This window comes from Halyomorpha halys, unplaced genomic scaffold, assembly GCF_000696795.3.
Source record: "Halyomorpha halys isolate HHAL.00 unplaced genomic scaffold, Hhal_1.1 Scaffold106.1, whole genome shotgun sequence".
Classification (NCBI taxonomy): Eukaryota; Metazoa; Arthropoda; class Insecta; order Hemiptera; family Pentatomidae; genus Halyomorpha; species Halyomorpha halys.
Window position 1 is genome coordinate 2016258 of NW_027111449.1, and position 25416 is coordinate 2041673.

Sequence of the window (25416 nt, forward strand, 5' to 3'; positions counted from 1 at the left end):
GTTTTCTCAGGTGAGAACTCGAGACCGATTGAGAGTGACCAGTTATTAATTCTATTGATTGCTTCCTGTAATTTATGCTTTATGGTAATTGTATTCGCCGATCGACAAATAATGGCTAGATCGTCCGCGAATAGTAGCGGTTTAACCCACCCCCCTTGGCAAGTTGAGTCCCAAATCGTTAATTGCTAGGCAGAATAGTGTTGGGCTGAGAACACAGCCCTGTGGGACTCCGCTACTCTGTTCGTGGTCAACGGAAAATTCGCATCCTATTTGTACTCTGAAGTGGCGATGTGAAAGAAATTGTTTTAAGTATTGGTACATTTGCCCTTTGATTCCAACAGCTGATAATTTTCTAAGGATTATATCATGTTTTATATTATCAAATTCTTTTTTAAGATCATAAAATATCGCAATTGAGTGTTGAGAATTAATAAATAAATATTGGTTTTCAGCCTCCAATATAACCAGATGGTCCAGTGTGGATCGACCTTTATGGAAACCGGGTTGGAAAGATTGTAAAAGATTATTGCTCTCTATTATCCACATTAATCTTTTATTGACCATACGTTCCATTATTTTACTGACACAGCTTGTGAGGAATATGGGTCGGTAGCTGGTTGCCATCCGCTTGTCCTTGCCATTTTTTTAAAATTGGGATTATTATTGATTCCCGCCAGGTACTTGGGAATTTCCCAGTGAACCAGACATGATTGTAATAGTCAAGCAGCCATTTTAACATGTTATTTGGGAGTTTTTTATCATGTCATAGTGGATTTGATCAGGTCCGGGTGTAGTGCCTTTGACAGTATTTAACATATCTTTTAATTCCCATAGGAAAAAAGGGAGGTTGTAATGTACGGCCGCTTCATTATCTGTCCGATCGGAACCTATTGATTCTTTAACGATGTTATTTTTAGTGGAATTAAAAATTTCGGAGAAATAGTTGGCAAATGTATTTGATTCTTACACCTATCATTAAACCAAGAGACAAGCGGTCATCTTGGGGATCCCGAATTATTGATGCCTTTGCAGCCTTTATAATGTTGTTAGTAAGGGCTTTACAACCTCTATCAGTGTCCATATCAGATGGGTCAATTTCTGGTGGGGAAGAAAGGGAGGTAAAAAGAGTCCAATCTGCTCTTTTTAGCACCCATTTCGGCTTGGTATGTGTATGATTCATTGCTTTAAATTTTATATGAAGTGGGAAATGGTCACTGCCGTGTAAATCAGTAAGAACTGTCCAATCTATAGAATTATACAACGTTGGACTACCGAGTGTAAGATCAATCGCTGAATAAGTCCCATAGCTGGAGCTAAGGAAAGTATGTTCCCCTGTGTTAAGTAGTTGGAGATTAGTATTGTCCATGAATTTTTCTATTATTTTGCCTCGCGTATTAAGTATTTGAGAACCCCACCGCGGCGAGCGGGCATTCAGGTCCCACATAAAAAGCACAGGCTGTGGTCTTCAATTAAATGATCCTGTGGTAGACATAGGTTACATACTGAGAAGGTAAAATTTATATGGATTTTAACTGCTATAGCTTGGAGATGTATATTTATTTGGATTGGTTCGGAATAAACTGATTGGTTGACGGCAAGAAGTACTCCGTGATGGCCATGGTTTGTATACGACCCATCTTTCCTTTATATTTTAAATTTCTTTCGTCATGATTTGAAAGATTAGTTTCTCTCTCGTGTTCACCGGGACAATTTACACATTTTAAAGGTTTTTCGCACTGTATCCCTCCATGTCTATTTTCCCCGCAGTAACGACAAAGTGGATTTTTTTAACATGTCGTTTTTGTGTGTCCAAATCGCAAACAGACGGTACACCTAATCGGGCTTCTAATATATTGTTTTACAGTAATATTGGAGAATCCTATTTTAATTTCTCGCGGAATAGTGGGGTTATTAAACGTTATAAGGTAATTATTACTATCATGTTTTTCGTTATTTTTAAAGTATGTTAATCTTTTAACCTCTTCTACATTTTGTGCTTTTAATTCTTCTTTTATTTCCTCTAACGTACAACAATTTAAATCGGGACACCATATAACACCTTGACTCTGGTTCAATTTACCATGTGGCTCTACTTTAATCGGAACTTTATTTAACAAGGTTTCACATCTTAGTAGTTTTTCCGATTGTATATCTGTAAATACTTCTACTAGCAGGGTTCCATCTTTTAATTTTTTAGCAAATTTGATCTCTCCGATCAGATTATTTATACTTTTATAGATAAAAAGCGGCGAATTTTTTTTGAAATCCAAAGAATTTCCCTGTTCATTCGTTTCGACTCTTTTTATTATGAAAAATCTTATGCATTTTTCTTTTTTGTTGTCTGTTTTTGTATTAAATGTTCTAAATTTGGCTTTTTTCCGTTTTAAGGAGGAGGATTCAAACATATCGTCTGATTTTATGTTTAAAAATTAAGATTAAAAAAAGATATCTAATTTAAAAACAAACTAAATAAAGAGATATAGTAAATAAAAAATATATATTTCGTAAAGAAAAGAAATAACATAAATAAATGAAACTTTGACTTATCGCTTGTAGACTAGTAGAGAACCACTCAAAATATAAACACTGACTGCACAATAGGTGTATTGTTTCTCAACAAAGGGAGACCGCGATCCTCTCTAGACGGAGTCTAAGAGAGAACTGATTAATACTAGTTTAATGAGCTATAAATTAGTTTATGACGTTTATTTTCGTAGAAGTAATAGTTTTCATGAAATTAACTAAAATAGATTGATGGTCTTATAGGTCTAGAGATATATTTTTTATAAAATCCAACATTTTATACGAACAACTAGAAATCAAAATTTTATGAGTTCATTTTGTCAAATATCATGAAAACTACTACTCCTACCAAGACAAACATTATTAACTATTTTATAGTAAATGTAACAATCTTTAATTTGAGTGCTGACAGACATCTGTACGTCCAATGTTTTCTGAAATAAAGTTTTTCATAAATCAACTTATTGTCCGAACAACTATAAATCAATTTATTTTAGGAAATATAATGAAAACTACTTTTCCAACGAAGGCAAAGGTTATATACTACCTTATAGTACATTAAACTAGTTTTAATTTGAGTGCTAATTGACATCTATTAGTTACATAGTTCCTGAGATATAGATTTCTCAAAATAAGTTAGCTAACTACTGATATTTGAGTACATTTTTATGAAATGTTCCTTTTTAAAAGGCTATATTTCGAGAAGTATTGGACGTAAATAGCTCTTTAGAGCTAATATTTGAGTAAATTTACTCTTCTTTAAATAATGTTCTTTTAGATTTTCTAGTGTTGTTAGTTTTTAAGATATAGAGCTCCGAATGAAAAATTAATTATAAGGTTTTGAAACAGCCGCCATTTTTTATTCCCCCTATCTATACTTGGCAGACTCATCAATTTGGACTAGTAATTATCCATAGTTTTCATTAAAGTGATAAAAAATTGGGGGGAAATAACTGCCTTTTTTCTTCCCGGCTCTTGTACTATTCAGACTGGAAGAACTGGAATGACTCTCTCACGCCTGACAGTCACTCTCGCTCTGTCGTCCAGTCTGAAAGCCTGATGAAGTTCTGCAACGAGGGGCGAAACGTTGACTCAATATAAATAGTTTAATCACTATTTGAGTTTTTGTTTGACCGCACCCGGACCAACTTCCTTTTATTCAAACTAATAAATCTACGAAATTAGTCATTATCCATCCATTGATAATCCTACAATGATGCGTTGTAGAAGGTCATTTACTTTCTGTTAGGTACTTATTATTTGGACTAGTAGAGCAAGAGGGTGAGCTTAGAGCTATTTTATTGAAAACATTGAAGTGAACAAATCTCTTTACATTTTCAATATTTTTATAAAAGTATTCGTATTCTTGGAAAGGACGTTTCCTAGATATTATTCATTATTTTACATTTATTAGAACATGAAATGAGAATATTATCCACTGTGTAAGAGTGGAAGACAGCTATATGCAGGCCACGTTGTATAAGGGAACAGACATCCTTGGTTCGGGGGAAGGTCCGGCACTAGTAAAAAATTATTTATTAATTTTAATTAATAAAATTATTAATAATAATTTATTTTGTTCTGCTCTGGCTATAACGTAGAAAGATGTTGACCTCTGTGATATGCCACGGGTGGTTTATTTCCTACTACCGCGTTTGTTGTTAGAGGGAGAACTTTGGGCCGCGGGTTAGAAACCACTGCTACTTGAGAATTCCGCGGATGGCAGTGGATATGAAATGCTCAATCAGTGTGGTAGACAGAGGCGATCGCCTCTTGTAAACCAGGAAGCGGGGCAGAACAGCACAGAATGGAATCAGGTGGAGAGAAGTAATTCCGCAAGCCAAGACCCACATTTTTCTATAGCGCTGGATAATTAGAACATGAAATGGTTTAGATAAAACTCTATGAATTATAAATATTAGGACAGGTCATATACTTCTACTTAATAGGTTTCTATTACCAAATTGTTTGTACCATTAAATGAAACAGCCAACATCTTTTGTTTATATCGTTCCTTACCATTTTTGACATACGGAGATTATCCTACAGGTTACCACCCTATTCTCACCATAGATTGGAAAGGTCAAGTTTTCCATCCGTGGGGCAGCTACGAAATAAGAGATAACCGGGACAGGACGAAATTGAATCGCTGTTTTTATAGGTTGCTAAGGTGTCGCCTTGCAAACTCATCTACCTCGTCCTTCTAAAACTTCCAACAAATCAACCAACCAGATTATTACTAACTGCATTATCATTTTATTTAATTGAGCTCTAAGTTTTCTGTGATCTGCTTCCCACGTTTTTTCTGAAATGAAGTGACAATATTATATTAGTTAATGTTAATAAATATTGTATTTTGTATTTCTTCCCCTGTGATTAAATAGGCTCTTAGTTATTGAACTTTTTTGTTTTTATACATAAATTTTGGTTGTTATTCAACAGGTAATTACAAACAAAAAATAAATACTTTACATCATGGAAAGTATAAAATTGTTGAAAACGCCACGATAATAGCGTGCGGTAAACAAATTAGGAGTTGCCCCAAACTGGAATATAATAGAGAATAAACAGTGAATAAATAAAAGATGGACCCGAGAGCTGCTAATGATAGGTGGCATTGTCTCAGTAAGAACAATGCTAAACAGATCTAATTATTAATCAAGCTGGTTTATAATTAGCCCTGTAGCGGTCTTCAACCTCCACTCAATCGTGCTCTTCACTGGGTCAATTGATGCTACGTCCGTCCTTTAGCTGCCTGCCTCTTACACTTTGAATGTGCATTTACCTGTTAAGACCTTTCAGCTGACTAAAAAACGTAGGAAAGACGATAAAATATTTCTAGCAATTAATCCTGACAAAAATATATATTACCAGATCTTTCTGTGGCCTATCCCAAGGCTCTTGTTTACCACCGGTTGGGAACCCGCTCATGCACAATCCTCTTCTTGTCACTTATCTAGGGAACTTTGAATAATTTAAATAAGTCTAAATTCAATATTGTTTCTAACCTAAACTCCTAGGTTAATACCCTAATTTTTTTTACGGAAACTTTCATCATGCTTTGGGTATTTTGCGCTTTCAGCCCCTCCCCCGGCTGGTGCCTGAATATTACCGTTTAAGGGGCTTTAGGCTTTGAAATATTTAGGACGTTATCAGGACAATTAAGAAATTAAAAATAACATTTAAGAAATGAATTTCTATTAAGACTGGATGATTGATTTTTTCTTGTTGGATTCAGTACAAAAATCGTGATAATTTTCCTCGCCAGTTACTAATTACTAACTCTCACAAGGGTACCGTTATAGCCTAGGTTTTAGCTAAAAGATTTTCTACTGTTATTCGGTCTCCGCGTTGGCAAAATACTGCACAGCTTTCTGCCCCTTGATCAATCAGCTTTTCGTGCCGGAAAATTCAAGCGGTGAAAAAGCCATTCTCTCCAGGCATTATCCTTCGGGGAGGAAGTAGCTTTTCACTCACGTGTATAACGCGGCACCTGGTGCCTCTTGTGTAAACCATGACCACCTACTGGCACTTTCCACACTCGAGTCTATTTCTGGATATAATTATACAATTAGCTATGCCCTAACAGATCAATGATCAACATATGAATAGTGCAGATGATATTGCCATCTTGGATTTGAAATATTTCCCCAAACGTCTCCATAACCATTTCGATTCTCAAGTAACTTTCTGTGATTCCTAACTCAAAAAAACGCCAAATTCTTGTTCCTAACCTTATTTTTCGAAATTTTAACTGCAGATCGGCTAATTTATAGGAGGAGGAGGGTTTATGATCAGCTAGAGACCAGATATTACATCTCTAGTTTGAGTGACTTCTCTGATTCCCAACGGTAAAGCCTCTTTGGATCTTCTCACCCTGAGTTCTATTATCGAAATGTTCAATACACGATCTTAATTTTCCGCATTATATACATAACATATCCTTATGGTTAGGGATATTAAGTGCTTCTTTTACAAAATCTTGAATTATTTTGTGTACCTCCTTTTGAAATTTAGCGATTTCCGAAAAAGAAAACAAATATTTATCACATTTTCCAAAACTGAAAATAAGTGCATCTCTTCATCCCAAAAATTCCTAGTTTTTTTTTAAATTATTCTTTTCGACATCAGGAATAATATTTGAATTAAATTTGTGACCACAAGTTATATTATTTGGCTGAGGAGAAGGAACAAGAATTGGTGGGTTCCAGACATTAATAAAAAAAACCGCTAATCCAGTTCGTAATAATTTTATAGTTATATACAATACATATGATATGGAGTAACCACAACCGATACAAAAAAATCAAAAAAATGATTCTGTGAAACTGAAACTGAAGGGTTTCAGAAACAAGGAAGGAACTATTTTGTAATTTTGTGAAAAAAAAATAAACAATAGTTTCATGTTTTTTTTTCTGAGAACACTCTATGTTTTTGGATGTATAAGTTTAATCATTGACAAACAACGTTTCATAAAAGAGTAGGAAACCTCAAAAAATGGATATTGGTTGTTGTTGCTTTAAGCCACAGATAAAAGTTATGACTTACAACTTATTTGAGTTAAAAACTTGCAACACGAGCCCGCCAATTTATTACAGAACTTGGTGACGTGATTAGGGTGGCATGTGAAAGTTGTGTGGTGCGCTCACCGCACCCGATTTTTATTCTTCATTCACTAAAGATCACAAGAGAATCGCGTGTAAATCCGTTCGTTGGGGTAATTCTTTAATTCTATGAATGGCATTTAGGATTCACACGCACGCATTATTTCCCGAGAGAAGAGTGGCCAATTACCGGCTGCTTAGTCGAAGAAGATATCTAAACGAAAGGCTCCTAATAAAAAAAATACTCCCAGGGAGTGTATATCAGTTATCTGATTTGCATGGCAGAGTATCGACCCTGAGAGAGGCAGGGCTGCGCTGGGAAGCTATGAATATGGAGACTATATCTCTCAGCTAATTAGGTCCTCTAATTATCTCCACAGGATGAGAACTTGATTTTCATTCTTACGCTCTTCTCATCATTAGAATAATTCTTAATGATCCATCCGAGGTAGATTTCTCCGGTTAGCTGTTTCCGATTATTGTTATTTATTACGGTACAACGGACAAGAACGACTTTATTACCTTTTGTCATGGCTTTTTATGGCCGGATTAAGTTATAAAACATCACTTATTTCAGCTAGTTCTATCTCTGTTCCCGAAAACGTTTTCTATTCCTGTTACGCAATAGTTTTAAATCTGTATTGAACTTTGAAATTGTTCCATAATCCGTCTTGTTTCATCCAAGGAGTTCATTTGAAATGTTCTAATTATAAAATTGTATTCAGCAAATAGTTAATTCATTCATTTTAGCTTTATCATTCAGTGTTCGAATATACCCCGAGGATGCCCCGGCCAAATTCATCATTTTTTTTTCGAATGAACCCAGATATTTCACACTCATGATGTGCCTCTTATTGGAAAAGTACTTGATGCTTTCATTACTCTTTTTAATACCATGAATTAATGTGAATTTTATTCTTGCTAGTAATCTTTGGTTTTGTTAGACAGATTTTTCCAGTCATTCGATTTTCTGTACTCCAAGAAGTATAGATTTTTTGCACAGCCTGTTAAATGACAAACAATCAGCGAATAACCGAAGAATTTTTGATCGGGTTTTATTGTATACAAATAATATGTAGTGTGATGAATAATATCTCTTGTTTTAAGATTTCTAAAATGAGGTCTGTATGGTTGGGCATTAATGATTTTAGATTTAAAATTATTATTTTTAAGTCATTAGAAGTAAAAAAGGCCTACATCCCTGACCTCCATTAAGGATTTATCAATATAATATTGGCCTAGACTTATGAATAGGTCAATTTACAATTACATCTGTGACGTAAATCATCGATATATTTATATCTATGTATTCACGTAAACACATAAGTAAGATTTTTCGTGAATAGACCTTGAAATTATATGTGTTTTTAAATGTTGTATAAAATATATATTATTATAAATGTGTATGTTTTTATATTAATATTATGTATTGATTGTCCTGGAAGTGAATATAAACTTAGTTTAGTTAACAAGGGTCTGTATTAGGATAAACAAATCTAAATGGAAGACAATGAATTCGTCAATGCCATTTCACTCGGCTCTGGGCGGAAGATCCCAATTTATATTCAACAGTCAGTGCTACCGCTGTTTAAAGTCTCATAGGTTAAAGCTCTAGTCGCTTTCTATTAATAATAATTTTGCAAATATATATGTATATAGTTATTTATATGTTATTATAATTTATTTATCATATATTATTTAAATGTTGATAAAAAACAGTCTGTGTTTAAACTCGCATAGGTTATTTGGTCGCTTCTTATTAATAATAATTTTATGTATATAAACATACAGCTATTTATATGTAATTATAATTTATTTATTATATATTGTTAATTTGCTATTATAATTTATTTTTTTAAATTTTTTTATTATCTATTATTTAAATGTTCATTAAAAAAACATTCAGTGGTACCAATGTTTTAACTCTCATAGGCTTAAAGACTGATCGCTTCTTATTAATAATAATTTTATGTGTACATATACACACACACAGTATTTATATCTATATTGTTATAATTTATTTTTAATATATTATTTTAATGTTTAATAAAAATTTAAAAAATGACCTGTATGTCTATTTCTGGTGATTCAAAAGTTATATAAGCATATCTTGCTGAAATTTAGAAAAATAATATTATTCCATCTCAGGCTTTTTCATACTTTTCATTGATTTAAATCGTTGTCTGTAAAATAATTTACAATCTCAAAACTATTTTTAATCAATTAAAGTTTAAAACTTTAGGTTTGTCCGTCTTCATCGCCTAGGTCTGCTTGTATAATGTTGGATCGTTTTACATATTGTTTAGAGTTAGTATGTTCTTTGCGTAGTTTTGCTAGTTTAAAATCATTACTATTATGCGTCTATAATTGTGTTGTGTAATGTGCGGTGTAAATCTATGTGAACTTGGTGGAGGTCAACCACATCTTTTGAGCACTTTGCCGCTCGTGGTTAGTTCCTTAGTGTAGTATTACAGATGTGTATATTTGTTTATAATGTGTGAATTATCACTGTAAAACAGGAAGATCTTGGGTCGCGCGATTTGGTCTTCTTACAGATATTGCTTGAGGGAGTACAAACAGCCTTCAGAAGGTAACTCAACCTCACGTTACTGTGAACCATGGTTTCTATGGTGCAATGGCAGATTACCTGTATATATATAACCACTCCGTTAGGCACCAATTTGGCAGTATCGTTCCCACCGCATTACTGCTGTATAAGGAAACTGCAACTCGGCTGTTCAGAGTCTGCAGACGTGCAAGGACCAAATCTCCGGGCCGAAGGAATATATATTTTTTTCTTTGAGAACCAGCTGGAACAAGCAAGTTTACGAAATGTTTATAAAAATTCTTTTTGTAGACGTTTTCTCAACTTTTTCGTTAACTACTTAAGACTCGTTTTAAGAATCAATACTCAGATTAAAGTTATTGAGAGATTTTGTAATAGATTTATTGTAAAAAAAATATTTTTATGCTCAAAATTCAGATGGTTCGATGCGTGTCCTTAAAGATTCATGTTTATGTAGGTATATTCTTTAAAAAAATCCTGAAAAAATACTCATTAACTGGATTTGTTTCGATAGCATTAATTACTTCGGTGGGAGTGAAACAGACTAACATGTTTGTAGTTTTCAATAATGTTTATTGAAATGTCATGTTTAATTAAGTTTATGAAGAATTTTGGACAAATCAATGAGTATGTTGCGGCTCTTGTTTTAAGTATTTTTAATACTTTTATAGTTTTGAGATTCGACAATTCACTTTAAAATCTTTCCCCACGATTAAATGGTTGGCTTGTAATGCAAAGGAATAACGTCAGGTTCTCTGCTGAACAAGAATCATTTGAATCTACAAATATTTGCTTACTCTTGAAAACCCACGCTGTCATCGGATCTATGATTCAACTTGATTCGCTCAACTGATCCGGTTTTCTTTTATTTGCTGATACGTCTTACAGAATTTTTTAACAGTGATTTAAGATATCTTCAAAAGACCTTTAGAGAACTGCAAAAATAATTTATTTACTAGTAACCTATTAATGAATAAAAAACTTTTGCATATCTATTAGCGCCAAATTTTAAAACAAATATAATTATTCTGTAACAATAATGAATGCCTTTTAACTTTTATTACTACTGTTGTCTAGGCCCTATCCTTTACAACAATCGTTAAATCACTATACTGATCCGGTCAAAATCGAAATCTCCTGTTTGCTGATAAAGCTTCAGCTTCTAAAATAGCTTGGAATAATTGATATTAAAAGTGGTGATTAAAGTAAAAACATTATTATGAACCCCGATTTTTTTCATTTTTTTTTCACAAGTGAAACTAACCCAAAAGCCGCCAGAATACCCATCCTCCTACCGCCCTATCCCTCTTTTACTTATCATGGGCAAAATCCTCCAAAAACTCATTTTGAAACGCATATACCCCATCCTTGATTCACATCATATAAGTCCAGGTTACCAGTTTGGAGCCCGAACATCTCACTGCACTGTCATGGTGTGGCGGACGTTGTCTCGTCTTCTTTGAAGCGCGGATTGTACTGCGCCGGAGTCTTTTCCTATATAGTACAGGCTTCTGATCGACTTTAGCACCCGGGACTACTTTATCCCCCTAGATTCCCCCTACACACTGTCTCATTAACCGTTCCTTTCTAACTGATTGATTATTCAAAGTAAACCACAATGGTCTCAATTCATTCCTCTTCTCTCAGTCCGCTAGTGTTCCTGAAGGTAGCATCCTCGGTCCCATTCTCTGCACAGTCTATACAGCTAACATCCCAACCAATCCTAACACTATCCTCACCACCTATGCCGATGATGCACTTGTGCTCACAGTTAAAAATAACCCTTTATTTGCATTCCAAACTCTCAGGTCCAATATCACAACTCTTGAAGAATGGTGTCAAAATAGGAGAATTAAAATTAATCCCATCCAATCACCTTTACCCTTTGTCAAAGACCTGCCGACTTTCTTACAGTATCCTTTAATAATGTTGCTCTTACACCTGTCGAACAGATCTGATACCTTGGAATGCATCTAGACAAACGACTAACCTGGAATCCTCACAAAAGTCTGAAAAACAGAAAACACCATTACTATTCCGACTATTACTACTCTACTTGACAAACGGTCTAAACTTCCAATCTATTGCAAAAAACTGAACTGCGTGACTATAATAAGGCCTATCTGGACATATGGAGTTGAGCTTTGGGCCTCTACTAAACTTTCGAATTCTTCTCATTTTCAATCCTTACAATCCAAAATCCTTCGTAAAATCCTCAATACCCCTTTCATTGTCACAAATAAAATCATAAAGACCATAATGCTCCATATATTAACGATCTATCCCGAACCAGATACGAATCCCTCCATTATAAACTCCCTAACCACCCGAACTCACTTGTTTCTAACCTTGCTTCCTCTTGTAATCCTGAAAAGAAGATGGCCTCGAGACATTATACCGTAGAAATATTATTAGAGTGCTACCAATGAGTAGTTTCCCTTCATGCCTGTATCACTCCTTTATGAGCTTACATCATATTTACTAGATGTATTTGTATGTAAATATCAATAAATAAATATTTTAAAAAATGGAACTTATTTAGATCTGGTTGAGCGAATTAGCTTGGATCAGACGAAAATTGAAACGCTCTCCTTTATCAATAAATAAAACAGTATAAAAATATTTCTTAAATAAAATAGAACAAATGTCTCTTTCATGTAGTTAATAGGAATTTCCTTCAATCAAATTATATTTCAAAATCCTGAAATAATAAAATAGTCTACAAATGCTAGAACTTTGAAATTTTTGTAAGGACTATGAAGCACGAAATTCTCATGCATATTTTCTATTTTTTTACCTTAGTATTAATATTAAATGTCGACGCTTCATAACCTAAAATTTAGAAAATCAGGTTTACCTAAATTTTATTATGAAGTTTTCTGAATTCAAGTTTTTCAGTAAGAAATTCTTTTAGTTGAATCTAATTCATTCAGTTATTTCTGTGCACAAAAAAAAAATGTGTCATGTCTATCAAAAATATTGGGACGGTTTGACATTTAAGAAGCTTTTGAGAAACAAGATATAAAAGTCTACCTTATCTTTGACTACATTAACATATTTTCAGTTTTGAGCCTTTGTTAAAAATTGAAGACTGATTAATCGCTATATTTATTGCTATAACCAATCAGAAAGCTTTTTACGCCTAATCGTTTTAGAATGTTTTTAGAGGGAGCCCCTCATTAAAAAAAAATTATTGATAATATTTTACACAAATTTATTCTTGACATTAAATTATATTACTTGTTTATCAGTTTCATAAACAAGTATTATTATTTCGACTAACTTGCATTATTTAAACTGATGTTCCATTTATCTAAATCATTATGAATATTAATTGACTTAAAATAACCAGTGTGTAAAAAATTATTTTTTATAATTAAAGTTTAAAAAATACCATGAAAAACTACTTAGTGAAATCATTATCAGCGGGTAAATATTGAGCCATACTTACCATTTAGATATTTATTAGTAGATGTGTTGAAAAACTTTTAGTTGTATTTAAAGACCTTTTTTTTTAATATATTATTATTACTTAATATATATATACTTAGTAAATTGGTGCTTTCTTTTTCATGCTACTGGCATTGCGTCAGTAGCACAAAAATACTTTTCAGAAATTCGGCACTTATCCTACAACGCTTCAATTGTCATATAGTTATCATTGAATATATTTTATCAGTGAATTAAGATAACTGTAATTGTGTTATATTCCTGCTTACTTGCATATATTCCTAAGAATAATTTCTGTTGTATTTTCCTCAATAGATAATACTAGTTTACCCCTTCAGTTTTTTTCATTCGAACTATAAGGAATATAGCATTATCAAGAAAGTCTGTTCAATAACACTCTTGGTATAGCTGCATACTTTATAACGACTATTTTTAGGTAAATGCTTACGTAAATAAGTAATTAAGTTGTTCCATTCGAAAATATTACTTCAATTTACAGTTAAGATTCAGCTATCCGTAAACTTATATTAACCTTGAATTACTCCCTAAGACTTCATAGATGAACATATATTTTAAGCCTTACTTCGATAAACATATATTTTAAGCCTTACTTAGATGAACATATATTTTAAGCGGACAACGAATTTTTTGTGGAAACTTGAGGGTCTGAATAATTTGAGAAATTAAAAAATACATATTCAGAAACTGACAGACTAAGCATATTTTTGTCAATATTTTGAGCTCAAATTGTTCTAAATATTCTTGAAATATTGTTATGTAATTTAAGCAATAAAATCTATAAATTGATTAGGTCGTTAGCTCAAAATATTTTTATATAAGCATAGATGGACAGGCTAAACAAATTTTATGTAAACCTTTTCTGGATATTGATCTCAACTTGTTTCAAAACATTCACGATGTCTAGTTGAAGAATTTGGGCTATTGAAAATAAAAATTGGCTGAGCCGTTTGCCCAATGGTCGCATAAGTATCACAAGGCAACCATGGTATCATCGTATTGTTGCTTTTGAATGACATTTGATCTGTACCTAACTACTAAAAACTGTTTTTTGAGACATTATAAGGCATTTTTGGGCATTAAAACGCGGGGCTCTATCCATGGGAACGTACTTGGGTATTCATGTCTTAGCTAAATCTTTAAAACACAATTTGAGCCATCTAGATCCGCCGACTTACTTCAACCAGAGTTCTAAACATATTTAGCTAACCCTAAACCCCTAACATATTTTAATGACTTTAATTAAAACTCCATTAAGAATTTAAGAATCGAAATTGAGAATTGTTATTTCTCCATGAAATTCTCTTTCGTTTGATCCCTCATTCGTCAAAATCCATCGCCCCATCAGAGCCGGAAAAGAGTATTAAAACAAATAACGTTTTAATTAAATTAAAATCAATATATTTTCTAAACATTTTAAATTAAATATCTGTAATAATTTTTAATATTAACAAAAACTATTAAACTATTTTTATTATACGTAATTGGTATTACGTTTTTCGATAATTCGTCACGTTTTGTGAGTTTTCCTGTTGTCAACTTCAGGAGTAAATGCAGTTTCTTTGAACCCTCCCTATTATGTCATGAGTCCGAAAATAGGAACTTTACGCTGACTCCATTCATTGCTTAATCATAGGAACTCGGCCCCGACAATTTATGTGCTTTGTTCCCTCCTCTCTGACCCAGCAAATAAGACATTTTTGATGAATCAGTTAGTCAATAGGCTCTAACTGTGACAATGAGATAAGTCTGATGGTTTTAGGGAAAATCCCTTTACTCGACGTCTTTTCCAGGCTTCACGTAATCTTCAAAGCCGTTATGCAATCAACATCGTCGCCCCCCTTTTAGTCATTAAATTAAAAACTGAACAATTAATTTTCGATCAAACTTTAGAAGAGGATCTATAGCGTTTTTTTATTTAGCTAATAACATAAAAATTTAAAACATTCCATTTAAAATATATAATAATAAAACCAAGGTTTTAAACACTTTAAAATAGTGGCCGGCAAACTAAAAATAATTGAGGGACCAATTCATCATTAAAGGGATCAAAACGAAAGATAAAAAAAAGACACAAAATATTAGTTTCATAAATTTCTATTTTACTAAATATAATTCATTAAATTACTTCATTATATATACATTTATATAAATAGTGTACTCATATATAATGCATATATACATGATAGTAAGAATTTCAATTGATAAGAACAATGCACTTGCATTTCTTTAGTAGTCCGAGCGACAGGTAATAGATGAAGTATAATGAAAACATTGTGAAGTTAATGATATTTTGGTAAGTTGTTTGTGGGTATCTTGTGCAGTGTTTATGTGTTTTTGGAATGGGAAGAAGAGGAGTAAGTACGTAAATCTTTAAATTGAGAGGGTGTCGCGTATGGGTGAGAAGAGAAAAGTGGGAAGGAGTATCTTGTCGCTTCTACCTGTTGATACTTAGGCCAAAGAGGATATAAATTGCAGTAAAAAAAAAATTCTATATAGAGTTTAAAGACATTTCACTTTTTATGATTTTTTATCCTTCATCAATAAAAGCTTTTCAATTCCGAAATTACATAATAGTGAACTTAAATAGATTTTTTAACATGAAATTTTCTTTTATCTTAAAAAATCCATATCTTGATTTGATTTTTTTTTCATTAGTTTTGATGTGTTTCTATTTATGAAATTGAAAAACGAATCAATGATGCCATTAGTAATGCATTCTTGTCAAGAGTAATTTCAACTACTATAATTTGAAATTGCCGAAACGAAATTACAATTACCAGTAATTACAACTACTTGATGAACCACTGTGAGTGTAATTTACTGGTTGAGACAAAGCAATTAAAATTACTAATTACAATCAAATAGGATTGTAATTTTTTTTTGGCCTGCACTGCAATAATTTAATATGAGTATTTTTATGCTAGACATTGATTTGCAACATGATTTGTTTATTACTTTTAGCAGTACGTTTTCGCGTTAATTTGAACTCCAAGACTGCTATAAAAGTGTGTTTATATTGTACTGTATTATTTAAAAAAAAAAAAAAAAGGGCATTTTTTTCTTGCGACACCTCTATATTTGAAGTCAACACAAGGGAATGTCTATATGCTTCAATATTCTAGAAGCAAGCTTTGACTTCATTATAATTGACTTTATAACTGTCGACAAATTTAATCTCTTCATGTTTAAATCAGTGAATCATGGGAGAGAAAACATGTGATAGGCATTTCCTCAGCAGTACGAAGAATTTCATTGAATAGTCCTTTGTAAGTAATTACGTAATTATATGGGAGCTCTCGGTTCAGTTTGAGTGTTGGAATTAGCTCCTCACTGTAGCAGTTGTGGATGTCTTTGAACAGGGATGGATTTCTGCTCAGAATAATTACTTATAATTAAAAATATTGCTGAGAATAATTATTACATTTCAATTTTATATTTATTTTTATATACTTTTTTCTCCCACGATCTCGTTCGTGAAGAATGTATAATGAAGTAAATAATAATAATAATAATAATAATATGTTCTCATTGACCGACCAATCAATAAACAAAATATGTCACTGAACATTTAATTGTGATTAATTGTACCAGTATCTAAGAATCAAGAGCAAACAAGACCTTGGACCTTTAGACATCATGCAGGAGTGCTTGCGGCCCTTTCTACTTCTTTAAAGACTCAGTGTGGCTGTCTGGCTAGTCTGTAGATTGCTGCCTAGAGTTATCTTTTCAAACTTATTTCTGTTGGATGATTTTCAAATAAAGGACAATTTTCAACAATTTTTACATCTCAAAAAATAAAAATAAATATAATGAGGTGTAGATTCCATTTATGATTTAATTCAATATTTTGTATAATTCTAAATTTGTTTGTATACTATTCCTTTTCATTGTATGTTACTCTAAATGTTGTTGTTATCTCTTTTGTTCTATAGCCCTGATGAAGACCTGAAACTCAGGTCGAAACGTCGGCATAAAATAAATAAATATGGTTTTGTTTATTTATGTTGTTCTTTGCTGACCGCACCCCCCGACAAACTTTTCCAAAAATAAATATAATTTATTTAATTTAATAAATCTTATACTATCAGGCAAAAAATGGATGCAAAAACCACTAATCAAATTTTAATTTCAAATTTTTGTGGCTGGAATAATTCTACTACAATAATCATTTAACATTGAATTACTTTCCAATCATTAATCTTAAAATCTCATTCCTTAAATATAATTATAATTAATCATAATGAAATATAGTTTAGTTTTTTTTTTTAACCAAGGGACATTAACTACATCAAACCACGACAATGGTGATTCAAAGTCATATGTTATTTTCCCTTCTCAGCAGATTCTGTAAAAGGAAAAAGGGTATGAGTTGTCACTTCACGTTTAGAACTCATAGGCTGCCACATGTCAGAATTTCTCTATTTCTTTCTTAAGGTTGACCTTTTCTTTGTCCACCAAGTCAGTGATAAAATAAGTATGCGAAAAAATTATAGTGAGGGTAAAGGCCAAGATAAACATAAAAGCGATTTTAAAACACAATAACATCGTATTGTTTTGAAAAATTAATCACATACCCATAGCAACAGAGAATATTAAATATTTGAGTTATATAAAAGATAAAGTAAATATTATGGATTAAAAAAATTTGTTTATAGAATAGACTGTAGTAATTTCGGTTAAGAAGTATGTTGGGGAAACCTCTAAAAAATTGGATTCGAGAATTAAAGTAACATTATTACAGTATAATGAGAAACCATAAATTTTATTTTTAAAATCAAGAAAGTCAAGACAATGAAAGAAATATAAAATTAAAAAATGCAATCTATGTTGCAAAAGATATAAATAGTAAAGTCAGTTTAAAGACGAGCGTTGTGAATTTATAGAGCTACTAAACGAATCTAAACTTCAGACGTCCTACAAATAAAAAAAAAATTACAAATAGTGTACATTCTTTAAATTATAAATTTTAATAATAATTCAGAAATAATGTTCATAAATGTGTAGTCTTTCAGGAAAATAGAAAACAATATAGGGATCAGTATGAAGTTCTTTCCCTTTAATAAAGTATAATAAATGAAGGAATAATCTAGAATAGTAGATATAATAAAATATCGTTTTAATATAAGGTGTCACATAAGTAAATGATTCTTTTAATTTATGTTAATTTTTAAAAATGTGTAAAATTATATTTATTATTTATTTGTGTATTGTTAGAGTTGTAGAAAATATAGACCCTAAAGACGGAGGAGTAACCCGAAACATTTTTTTTTCTTAAGAGGGATTTTCAACAATTCAAAAAGGAACATTGTAGTTTATAAAAATTATCAATAAAAAGTTTTTGGAAAGTATTTTAGCTGGAGTATTTAGATTATGAGAATTTTTTTTTCCTGGTACATACCTTAAAATATTCTATAGCCTATTCAACTCAGGAAAAAATTAATTAAAATAAGTTTTGTGAGCTTTCAACTTTCTTCTTAACCCAGACTAGAACACAGTAATAATTTTTTTCCCACGAGATGTATGAAATTAAAGTTACGATGCATTTTAGTATAAAACTGCTGTTCTGGGACTGCCGTAACAAGGAAAATTTAAATGCTCCTTCAAAATAGAACATTGTCATATAATTAATTCATTATGTATGTCAGAAAGAAATGTTTCCCAATATCATATTATAACCGTCCAACGGAAATTTACTTTACCTAATCAAATAATTTATTATATTCAATTACTTTTAGATGTAAATAAATATATTTCGATTAGAAACGTGAAAATATGATTGGAAAAAAGATAATCGATACAAAACTTCTTCTTATCAACTTGAAATATAAAATTCTGTTAACACTGCCAAAGAAAAACTTTATTGTTTCTCAAAAAAATACGTATTTTCCGTTTACATTTTATCGTAGCCTATTTTCACTGTGAATATCGGAAACAATTAGGAGTTGTAAATGATTGCTGTATCCATTGCAGTTGATAACAGAATCGCTCTTTCTTGTCGTACCTAAACTGCGCTGAACATTTTAGATTTCGCAACGGCTTGAGTGATAAATGTGATGGAGGAATAAGAAATATTCTTTACGCTATGTCTCGATTAGTTTCGGGTTATTTAAGGGAAACGTTACATAACGTTATGCAATAGATCTTTTTTTTATTATCGAACATAATGATCCTTGTTCGCCTATGCAGCGTAATGGCCTCCTCATTGTCGTGCATGTGGCAATTTATCGCTTATCTCCAAAAGACTGTCGCGTCCGTCCTCGTTAAGAGGAAATGTAACCGACTCCGTTATCATCTTCAAAATCGTTATCGTCTTCACTTTCCCTAGGGCTCTTGTCCATCTCATTAATTTTGGAATTATATGGGCGTTACTATATTTTATATTAATTTTTTTTTTAAATATATATTTTTATAACAATTGTATTTTTTCAAAATTGAGCTAATGATCGATAAAAATAGATGCAAGAAAACACTATACTTCTAGTAGGTTAATAAAATCTTATTACTTACATATATTAAAAATGGATTCCAAAAATACTTACATGAGGAATGAAAGGCTATGACAATTTATCAAATTAAAACTGGTTTATTAAAAATGGTTATTTAGATAAACTAAAAAGAAAAATATATATTGCCTGTAATGCGGTGATGAAAATGTTTGGTTGAAGTTTTCCTTATGATTAGGAGAAGTTTTGTTAATTTTATCCTTCATCAGTTGACCCAGAAAGTTTGCTCCTGTATCAATTTTTTATGTAAGTCTAAGTTGTAACTGCACAGAAGCAAGTTAAATTAAACCTTACAAGTATTTTACTATAAGCTTCCCAATAGCATTATTTTCTGAAAATACCCGGTTCCTAAACTCTTCTTTAACAGTGCTTCTGTTTTACTCTAATGTCTTCGCTGATCTAGCAATAAAAAAGATTGAAAAATTTCATATGTCATTCCAAGATAGTTATGTCTCGGATCTCAGGAAAAAACAGATTCATCGCCAAGATGTGATCTGAGTCAATATCGGTAAAATAATGTAATATGTTTCTTTTCGAACCTTGCAAAAAGACAATAACAATTTTGATACGGTTTTGATTGAAGATTTATCTCATATCATTTAACATCAATCTCTTAAAATAACAGTGTGGATACACCGTTGAATTCACTGGAAATGTTTGTTTTTTTTGGCCCACACTCGAAAAAAAACAACATACAGAATTAAAGTATACGAATGGTTGATGTTGCGTAGGCAAGGACTATTGTCATGTTATAAATGATGTTATAAAAATGGATTCTTCTTCTAAATTGAAAAATCTGATTGAAAATTATAATAATATTGCCACTGCTACTCTAGTCTGAGAACTACTGATTATAAATTATCGTTTTGATATAATTGTTACTTAAATTACCTACAGTGTCCGTTCCAGTTTCATAGTGAATATGTTGAGAAATTAGGGGTCCTTAAAAATGAGGCATGACCCCCACGGCATAGAATTTTTAAAAATATTATTGTTTCTGTTCTGGAGTTTTTTTTTAGGAAGTCTGGAAAGTCAATTTCAATAAAAGCTTTTTGAGGTTAAAACTTCCAATTTGAATATAATTTATTTTAAATTAACATATTGTTGCACAACGTTTCAGAACTAGTGTCCCATATTCATGTACTTTAATAACCTACAAACAATAATAATCCACTATAATAACAATTCATGTGTATTACAATTCATAAAATTAAATTCACCTCATAATGTTTCAAAAATTTGAATTTCATAAAGGAAATCACGTCATATCTACATTGCTTTACACTGTTCTCACTTTTTTGTTATTACTTATTGGCGCATTATCTCATGCCCATTGGGCTGTTAGGTTACCTCCCTATTTATATGTTCCACTTTGTCTATTTGTATTTTAAATTAAACTTAGTGATTTTTTTATGACTTGACTTTTCTAAACCCATTTATTTCCTCTGATTTTTATGTTTATATGTTGAGTCTATTTTTAATTTATTGTTTCGTTTCATATGATTCTAAAAGCGTGTGATATGTAAGGGAAAATGTACTCAATTAGATATCTATGTTCCCTCTTACTCAATTAAGAAAATGTAATTTGCCTCATTCAGATGTTAATCAATGGTTTTTTTGATTAACCATATTGACTCAAAATTACTATTTAATTCTGACCTTGAAATAATACTTAAGTTTAAATGGGAAACAGATAAGTGTGTTAAATCATTTAGATGTTGTGAATATATAATGCATCTTAACTTATATATCCGTCCATTGATACGTTTGAATTCTATTGAAATAGATAATATATCATCTACTGATACGCTCTAGGCTTCCGCTCAGTGGGGTAATAAATCTCATTTATGTTTTCTCATTTACTAACTGCCCAAGATTACTAAGAATGGGATATGAGCTGTTTTTTATTAGAATAAAAACTCAGTGTATTATTATTTTTTTAAATAGTTTTTTGTACGTAAATACATTTACTTTATTTATATTTTTATTATTTCATATCTGACTTTCACATTGGAAACTAATCTTTTCTTTTCTATTCTATAGTTGTTTGAAAAAACGAAAAGAGGTGAGTGTTATTGAATTTATTTCGTACCCAAGAACGTTAAATTCAAATTCAGTTAGGGTAGCAATTTGTTGATGATCACCCTTATAGAATCTCCGTTAAATTCAGATTCAATATTTCTGATGCTCGAGTTGTTTCAAGGATGAAATATCATCCTACATAAACATAAGGGTGTTCTCTATGTTAAGTACACATTAAAAAAGAATAGTGCCAAAAATATTTTGGTTAGGAAGTTAAATACTTTACATATATGTATCTCGTAAGTATAGGATACTAAATCACATTTCACTAACTTTACGTACATTTCACTAACTAACGTATATATGGGCGTTGATAACCTCAGCTTTTTACGCCCTAAAGCCCCAGACAACAACTAACTTTACAGAAGATCAATTTGTACAGTTATTTTTCATAAGACTGACTTATTAGGGTCATTATTTTTCACACTAACAATTACTTTATTATATACAAGTGAAAGGTTTTTTTTTTTTTTTTTAGGGAGGGGTATTTGTAATTTTAAAAAATCGAGAACTTGAAATTGTTACGCAACCTAGAGAAAGAAGGGTGTCAGTGAGTCACTGGGCGTTCTCTCCCCCTAGGGTGGTACTCCCCGATCAATTGAGGTCAGGAACAGGAACGTGATTACAGAGAGAAGCTAAGGAGCTGGTGTCATCTTCCTTCCCTCAATAATTTTTAAACTCATAAGTTGGAAAATTTGACAACCTAATTAAAGCTGCAAAAATTGTAGTAGAAATTTACTCAAATTATTATCAAAATGTTTGTAAGCTCTATTTAGAGAGTAAGTTTGGAAATCCAGTTAAAATTATCGGGATTTTTTGAAATTATATTTTCGTAATTTAAAAAATGGATCTCCAAAAATCATAAAGTAATAAGCAAGCGAAAATTTGTAATTTGCGTCATGTAATTTACTTTCTTTATATTTATTTATTTGAGTTTCAAGGATTAAAAACGATTGTCATAGGGATGTCAGAATTATTATTTGCAATGAAAAAACAATTTGTGATTCAAGCTACATCAAATGGACTAATCGGTTAGAAATAATTTATTTCTTCTTGTGCTACCATTGAAAAAATAAAATGAAATAAATATGTTAGTGAAATAATAGTCGGAGAATATACTATATTTTTGTTAGTCAATACAAAACATATTTTCTAAAATTTGAATTATAATGTTTATTAATAACTATCCTTACCTTGCTGGAATATTGGCACTTTTGACAAAAAGAAGAATTATTTTATTTTGTATTAGATTTTTTTTCTCTGTACTTTAGTAACGTTTTGACAATCTTAATGACTTTGAGACAGTCTATAGAGAAACCACAGTAGAAAAAGAAACCCCTGTCTATGGTAACATCTTTGAAACACGTCCATTTCAAAATAAACTCAAGTTTTTTTCTTGTTAGATCTGCTACTATTCAAGCATAGATACCAGCGATATTGGGAGTATTCTATCACAATTGAATTTATCCACTTTTGAAAAATGTTTGTTTTAAATTTATTTATTTTTTTAAACAGTCACAATGTTATGCAAGTTCACATTTATGGTAGAGACTATTTACTAAATCAAAATTATCATTTCTTCTTTTTGTAATAAAATGTTTTGTATACTTAGTCGATTGCTTGAAAAATTTACTGCAATGATACATAGGTTGTTCAAGTAAACATATTGCACCATGGCTCCCCAAATGAGGGACATGGCAGAGAATGGATGTTAAGAGCTGGTATTTGGAATGGGAAACAGGTTTTTCAACTAAAGTACAAGAAACAGGGGAACAAAATAAGCGGTTAGCTTGGAAAAGCTCATATTACTTAGATTTATTCATCTTTTCGTATTGTTTTTGTTGCAAAAAAAAAAATTGATTTCGATTCACCGAGAGTCAAATGGATATATGTTCACTTCAAAAGGTTTTTCTTACAAATAAAAATTCTACTTATAAAACTTGATAATTTTATTTCTAAATTTACATTTTATCTTATCAAATAGATATTACTGATCAATATTTTCATTAAAAAATTAACTTGTTTAAATGAGATGTTTCCTTATTAATTTAAAAAAAAAGGTTATTTTCCAAAAGTTGTTGTACTAACTTTTGATAAAAATCAAAATCCTATTTTTTTCACAGTAGATTGAAGGATCTTTTTATATAGGTGGTTAAACAAGAATAATTAATAATTTCAAAATTCCTGTAGCTTGTAAAACACAAACTTATTTCGGGCATTTTCTTCCTAATCCTTCGCCCTCCTTGGATGCGCAGTTTAAATTCACTCGTTCTCATTGTATTTTAATTTTATTATTGTTAACAAAAGCGAATTCGTTTGTAATTTGATACATAGTCTGGATAGTTAGTAGACATATAGATTTACATATTAAAACCAACATTTATTTTTTATCTATTTTATACTAATTATTATTTATAGGAGTATTTTGAGGCATTTTACTGACAGAATAATGTTTTTATTTTACTTCTAGATATTTTTTTTTTAGTTCTAGTAGGGCCCATAGAATAAGGTAGAAAAAAAAATAAACTTATAATATTATGTTTGGGATTTAGAATTTTTTAATTAATATTTCGGATGTGTAAGTTCTCTGGGTCTGAGGTAATTTTCAACTTCAAAATTGTAGATTGAAAGTTGAATACGCTGTTTCAATATTTTTGGTATTAACTAGAAAATAAGGGCAATGAGTTTAATTCAATTCTATAAATGACCAAACACATTTAGTCTCTCAATCTTAGTTTATCAGACTTATAATAGATATACCTCGTTAGTAAAAATTGGTACCATTTCTATATTTTTTATTATATCGACTTTAAATAAATGTAAGTTGTCGAAAAATGTATTTAGGTAACTGTGAGTTGTGAAATCGGAACTGAATCGTGCTGGAGTGATACTCCTTGTGATTTGATTTCTGATTGTTTAATCTAAATCAATTTTTATTTATAAATTATCTATTTTTATTCAGTATCCAACTTATGATTAACAATAGTGATTTGATCTTGAATATCTTCTAGTTAAAGTTATTAAGTCTGATTAGATTTTGATTAATTTTATTGTAGACATTTTAAGAAACGAGCCAGAAGCTCACGTGCCATCGAAGATTCTCACCTACTCTACTAACTTCATTATTTCATAGTCACAACTTATAATCATTTGTTTTTTTAATTTCTAATCGACAGGAAACGACAACAGAGTGATAGAGCCTGCCCTTTCATGTTTCGATGATGTGATGATTTTTTGATTTGGCTGCCGTTTCCTGCTCTTTTAAGTAAATTAGTTATTATCAAACAAGTTATTACCAGTAAACACATGGTTTTCGGATTGACACATTTTTATTTAAAGAATATATGAGAACATCTCAATCTCAATCACCTCAAGATTAAAATTTATAATTCACAATTTGGGTTCCCTTAAGACCATATTTCTTGAAATGTCAGATATTACATCAGTCTTTTCAAGTTCATTGATAATTTGTGTTATTCTGGGCCTAATGTTAGTCATATATCAAAACTATTCACATTTTAAAGTTCATAAAGCCTTTTTGTAATTATATAATATTTAAAGAATCCAAGTTGTCTTTTCTTTCTGATTTCTAATTAAAATTTCTTACACTACACGTTAAATGCTGTAGGACCATCAATTCTGTACTGAGAGGATACTCACTTATCAT

The 25416-nt window shown here is 31.1% G+C and overlaps 1 protein-coding gene across 2 annotated transcripts in view; it reads left to right on the top strand.

Moving 5' to 3' along the window:
* The window catches only part of LOC106677641 (ganglioside-induced differentiation-associated protein 1), a 138061-nt gene that overhangs the window by 98051 nt on the left and 14594 nt on the right, over positions 1–25416 (top strand). The window lies entirely within an intron of this gene.